Genomic DNA, 6,712 nt, shown 5'->3' on the forward strand with positions numbered 1-6,712 from the left:
CAATTGCACATTGTTGTGGACCTGTAAACAGATCGTTGGAATGTAATCATGTTTTGCAATGACTTTTTCTGAACCTAATATGCTGCACTGCCTGTGAATTCTGTAACATTGTCTACTCGAAAAAAAAAACTAAAAGCTAGTAGGCCTAGGCTACTTAGTGGTAACCTACACACTTCAATGCAAAATACCAACTGTGTTCACCTGTTAAATTGTAGTGTGTTATAAACTGCTCTCCCCTTTCAAATGCAAACAATTACAATTATAATAGGCTATCTAATAGGCACAGTGAAAAATGCACATGGTCAATTGTTGTATGGCTACACCATGGCCAGGAAAGGTGAGGAATTTAGTCTGCAATGGTTATGATATATGTAGTATGCATTAGGCCTATGTTGATAAWTTAAATATTGTCTACTCGAGAAATTTGACATTACAGTATTCAGAGGTAGACCTAGCAGCCTACAAACATCAATGGGAAAGGTGAACCGACTGTTCTACCTTAAACTGCGCTTCAGATCGGATCAAATGGAGAAAAAATACTTAATCATAACGAAAAAAACTGGTGGCTAAATATAATAACAAGGTGCAATAATTTGCTGTTAGTGAGAAGAGCGAAAATTGATGTATTTATCTTTGCATTAGAGACATCTACAGTGCCTTCAGAAAGTATTCACATCCCTGGACTTTTCCCACATTTTGTGTTACAGTCTGAATTTAAAATGGATACAATTTAGAATTTTTTGTCACTTGCCTACACACAATACCACATAATGTCAACATGTTTACATATCTTGTCTTGTGTCAATAAGTATTCAACCCATTTGTTATGGCAAGCCTCAATAAGTTCATGAGTAAAAATGTGCTTAACAAGTCACATAATAAGTTGCATAGACTCACTGTGTGTAATAATAGTGTTTAACATGATTTTTGAATGACTACCTCATCTCTGTACCCATACATACAATTATCTGTAAGGTCCCTCAGTTGAGTAGTGCATTTCAAACAGATTCTACCACAAAGACAAGGGAGGTTTTTCCAATGCCTTGCAAAGAAGGACACCTTATCACGGCTCAGGAAAAGACCTAGATGCAGACAGTTAAAATAATGGACGTTTATTATATAAACAGGGGGCATGCAAAGGACAGGTCAAGGGCAGGCAGGGGTCGGTATTCCAGGACAGACAATAGGCTGTGAGACATAGGTTTAATCCTAGACACATGAAAAGTGAGGTGTATACGGAGGGTACGGGGCAACAGAAGTCTAACAGCAGAGGTGCTAAGAATCTTGGAGATGGGGAAAGGGCCGATAAAACGGGGGTAAAGTTTGCGGGACTCCACCCAGAGGGGCAGATCACGAGTGGACAGCCATACCCTCTGCCTGAGACAAAACCAGGGAGCCGGGGTCCAGTGGCGGTCCGCTTGTCATCGATACTTGAAGATGGTCTTGAGAAGAGCCGACCGGGCTCTCTTCTGGTTATGGCGACAGCAGCGGACGAACATCTGGGCTGAGGGTATGTCGACCTTTTCCTCTTGCTCCGGGAAGAGCGGGGGCCGATATCCCAGGGAACACTCAAAAGGCTAGGGACCAGTGGCAGAGCAGGGGAGGGTGTTGCGGGCGTTCTCAACCCACACAAGTTGCTGGCTCCAGGTGGTGGGGTTGGCGGAGACAAGGCAGCGAAGAGTCGTCTCCAGGTCCTCATTGGCTCTCTCCGACTGGCTGTTAGACTGGGGGTGGAACCCGGAGAACAGGCTGGCCGACGACACAATGAGCGTGCAGAACACCTTCCAGAACCTGGACGAGAACTGAGGACCCCGGTCGGAGACCATGTCGACCGGGAGCCCATAGATCCGGAAGACGCGCTGCACCGTGAGCTGGGCCGTCTCTATGGCAGAGGATAACTTGGGGAGAGGAATGAAATGGGTGGCTTTGGAAAACCGGTCCACTACTGTAAGGATGACAGTGTTGCCATCAGACAGGGGGAGACCAGTGACAAAGTCCAGGGATATGTGTAACCAGGGATTGTAAGGGAAAGGAAGTGGTTGAAGGAGGCCAGCCGGAGCTTGCCGAGGAGTCTTATTCTGCGCACAGATCGTGCAGGCGGTGACGAACACAGAGACGTCAGGGACCATGGTAGGCAACCAAAAGCGTTGTCGCACAAAGGCCACGGTCCACGGGAGCCCGAGTGGCCTGGAGGAGTGGGCCCACTCCAGGTCTGAGGGGTGGACAGCGTCAGGAACAAACATCTGATTATCTACCCCACCCCCCGGGGTTCGGCTGGGAACGCTGCGCCTCACGGACCTGATTCTCTATTCCCCAGCTGAGTGCCGTCGCCAGACACGAGGTGGGAAGGATGGTCTCGGGGTCTGAGGGTGTTTCACGCCCTCAGCGGCGTGAAAGCACATCCGGCTTGACATTCTTGGATCCCAGGCAATAGGAGATGGTGAAAAGCAGGGCCCTCCTAGCTTGGTTGGAATTGAGAGGCTTGGCGGTGCGGAGATATTCCAGGTTGTTGTGATCTGTCCACACAATGAAAGGATGTTCCGCACCCTCCAACCAGTGCCTCCATTCCTCCAATGCGATCTTTACCGCTAGAAGCTCACGATTCCCCACATCGTAATTCCTCTCTGTGGCGTTAAGACGATGGGAGAAGGCGGCGCAGGGATGCAGCTTGAGGTCCAGGGCAGAACTCTGGGACAGGACAGCCCCCACTCRGACATCCGAAGCGTCGACCTCCACCACAAACTGACGGGACGGGTCATGATGAACTAATATGGGAGCTGTGGTGAAGCACCTGGGGACCACGTGAACAGAACCTTGGGAGAGGTGAGTGCAGACAGGGGGGAAGCCAGGGTGCTGTAACCCCGGATAAAGCGGAAAATCCCAGGAAGCGTTGCATCTTCACTCTAGACGTAGGTTGGGGCAAATCCACCACCGCTCTCACCTTTCTGGGATCCATCTGTACATTCCCCGCAGCGATGATGTAACCAAGGAAGGGGATGGTGGATCGATGGAATTTGCACTTTTCCGCTTTCACAAAAAGCTGGTTCTCCAGGAGGCGCTGGAGGACCTGTCAGACATGGAGCATGTGTTCTTGGGCTGAGCGGGAGAAAACGAGGATGTCATCGAGGTAGATGAAGACGAACCGGTTCAACATGTCGCAGAGAACATTAACCAGGGCCTGGACCACAGCTGGKGCGTTGGTTAGACCAAATGGCATGACCTGATATTCGTAGTGACTGCTGGCCATGTTGAAGGCAGTCTTCCACTCATCCCCTTCCCGTATCCACACCAGATGGTAGGCGTTCCGCAGGTCCAACTTGGAGAAAACAGTGGCCCCCTGGAATGGCTTGAAGGCCGAGGCGATGAGTGGTAGCGGATAGCGGTTCTTAAGACCGCCATCATATATTGTTGCACAAGGTTACTACTAGGCTACTTTTGCCTACTTGCAATGCAATACTTCAACCACTAGAAACTGTGCATACACATGGTTTGCGGGAGGATAAGCACGTTCTCACGTCAAGTTCCGGTTTTATAAATTATTTTGCGTGAAAACTGGCGCACCCATGTTTTGGGGCATATTTTGTGGGTASACAATGTTTATAAATAAGTCCCCAGCTCATGATCTGCTCTCTCTCACCTCTCTGCAAGAGACGCACACATCTTCTAGTAAGTCCCACCCCAGGGTGTGTTTTTGTGTGTGTTCAGAGAAAATCAGACATGTTCCTCTTCTCCCGTACCCTCCCCAGGCTTCACCATTCTACTTCTTATTTTCTATCACCCCTTATTAGAACAGATTGGAAGTTGGAGAATTCATAGGCAATATACTAGGGGCATGTAAGTATAGCGTTGGTTTATTTGTAATAATTTTTTAAAATAGACTTTTAGTTGACAACGTTTGCAGCCCTCTTGATTTTTGCCTTTAAAGAAATGTCCCAGTTGGCAAAATGACTGATACCTCTGCGTTAGGTCAGAGAGTGTTGTGAGCATGTTGTCTGTAACAAGTGATGATTCTTCATCTGAGGGATATTAATACAGTCTCAACTAGGACCCCTCCTTGGCATCCAACAGAGAGCCTGATCTTTAACCCCAATAGCTCTAAGCCATGTCCTCAATCCTGCTGAGTAAAGTCTGGTGTGACCCAGCCACCTAGCCCAAGGCCACACACGCACACACTCAGGGCTCAATACAGGACAGCTTGATGCCCCTTGTTGAAAGGGAGCAGAAGAAGCATCACTTGTTTCACTCAACACCCTCCTTTGTCTTCAGAGAGTTTTCCTGTATATCGTTTGGTGCAGAAAGGGTAAAAATTAGTCTGAGTTACTSTAGGTTATGTTGAGGAAATAGGCAACAATCTCTCACAGTCTCAATGCAGAATCAGACGTTTGTCAATAAAAGTCACATTTCTAAGGTTAAGTCAAGGCATTCATTCCGAATGGTTAAGGTAAGGGTTAATATTTGGGATAGGGTTAAACATTTTTTTTTTTAATGAGTGACCAGCACTGGGACTTAACACGTGACCCTTGGAGCCGAGCTTGTCTACTTGATGGTAATAGCACTCACCATGGCCCTTAGTGGCCGGTTTTGAAGTCATCTTCCAATGTCCTGCTTATTTGGACGGACGTGGAATTTCACAGTTGATCTTGAGCAACCTGGCTGAAATAGGAGAATATGTGACAACCCAATGAGCATGGGGCCCTTTTTTATCAAGGTTCCGCCGCCCCCCATAGTGACGAATAACATTGTTTTGATGTGTCTACGTGCGTGGCTATGCTACGTAGCTATGCTGGCATGATCATATCTTGTGCACCAGCTTGATAATGGCTAACGTTAGCTAGCTAACTGATAGCCAGCTAAGCTACATAACTGAGAAGCTAGCTAACTGTTAGCCAGCTAAGCTACATACCTGAGAAGCTAGCTAACTGTTAGCCAGCTAAGCTACATGCCTGAGAAGCTAGCTAACTGTTAGCCAGCTAAGCTACATAACTGAGAAGCTAGCTAACTGTTATGTATGATCCTTGAACAATGATAAACCAAATCGTATTCGTCACACGCGCKGAATTCAACAAGTGTAGACCTTACCGTGAAATGCTTACTTACAAGCCCTTAACCAACAATGCAGAGTGAAAAAATAAAACAAGTCTACAAAAATAATCTATAAAAATACAGATAAACTAAAGTAACACAATAAAATAACAATAACGAGGCTATATACAGGGAGTACCGGTGCCGAGCCAATGTGAGGGGGTACAGGTTAGTTTAGGTAATTGAGGTAATATGTAATATGTAGGTAGGGGTAAAGCGACTATGCATAGATAACGGCGAGTAGCAGCAGCGTACAAAAGGGGGTCAATAAAATAGTCAGTGTAGCCATTTGATTGACTGTTTAGCAGTCTTATGGCTTGGGTGTAGAAGCTGTTAAGGAGCCTTTAGGACCTAGACTTGGCACTCCAGTATCGCTTGCAGTGCGGTAGCAGAGAGAACAGTCCATGATTTGGGTGGCTGGAGTCTTTGAACATGACACTGCCTGGTATAGAAGTCCTGCATGGCAGGAAGCTTGGCTCCAGTGATGTACTGGGCCATACGCACTACCCTCTGTAGCGCCTTGCAGTCGGATGCTGAGCAGTTACCATACCAACCGGTGATGCAACCAGTTAGGATTGTCTTGATGGTGCAGCTGTAGAACTTTTTGAGGATCTGGGGACCCATGCCAAATCTTTTCAGTCTCCTGAGGGGGAATAGGCGCTGTCGTGTTTTGGTGACCTGGCTTCCACGCTGTAAACAGGGTGAAGCGAACCCGTGCACATGCGCTGATACTGTGTGTAATTGTGTGAGAGGGAAGTCTCGCATCTCGATATCTGTGGCGTTGCTCGTGGCAACGTAATTTCATTGAGTCTACATCTAACTACTTTTAATAACTAAATACTTCCGCTAGCAATACAACGGTGTGTAGTCATGCAAGGCATTCTATCAACATCCACTGCTTGGGTGGTGCATTGCATTATGGGTAGCATAGTCTATGTTATTAACACATAACACGCTAACTAGCCTGTTTTTCTAGCTAGCCATATACTTAGGTTGTTGTTTATATAATTTATTTAAACTGGCTAACTTGCTATCTAAAATTAAAATGTGTTAACAAGCTAGTTAAAGTCTATACAATATAAAACGTGGTCGTTGTATCTTTCTCGTCCATGTCAATATAGCCACGTAGAGAAACATACAGTAGCTATTAAAACAACCTCATTCGTCACTAAAGGGGTGAAGGAACCTTGTTAACAAAGTACCCCATCTGAAAAGGGTAGTCCGTGCTCATTGGGATGTCACAAATACGCCCCAAAACTGTATGGAAATACATCTCAGGTATTGTACATCTCAAAAGCACCAATAGGGAGAGGGGTGGGGTCGTGGGGACGTACTTTTTTATACTCTTTTGATAAACTTCAACCTGCATTTCACCAGTCTCAAATTAAATGCAACAGTTTGATGCAAAGAGGTGGGTTGACGCACATGCAGATCGAGAGAGAGAACGGTGAATGGGGACATTGGAGAATGGAGAGAGAGAAAGCGAGAGAATGGAGAGAGAGAAAGATACATTAGATTAAGAGCGGGGGGTTAAGAGGGGGCAGGGTTTAGGTATGGCCAGAGGGTTAGAGGGTAGATCAGTGGTATTCAAAGTCGGGGTGGGGGTCGCCAAAATGTAAGGAAAAATGTA

The sequence above is a fragment of the Salvelinus sp. IW2-2015 genome, linkage group LG32, assembly GCF_002910315.2.
Source record: "Salvelinus sp. IW2-2015 linkage group LG32, ASM291031v2, whole genome shotgun sequence".
Taxonomy (NCBI): Eukaryota; Metazoa; Chordata; class Actinopteri; order Salmoniformes; family Salmonidae; genus Salvelinus; species Salvelinus sp. IW2-2015.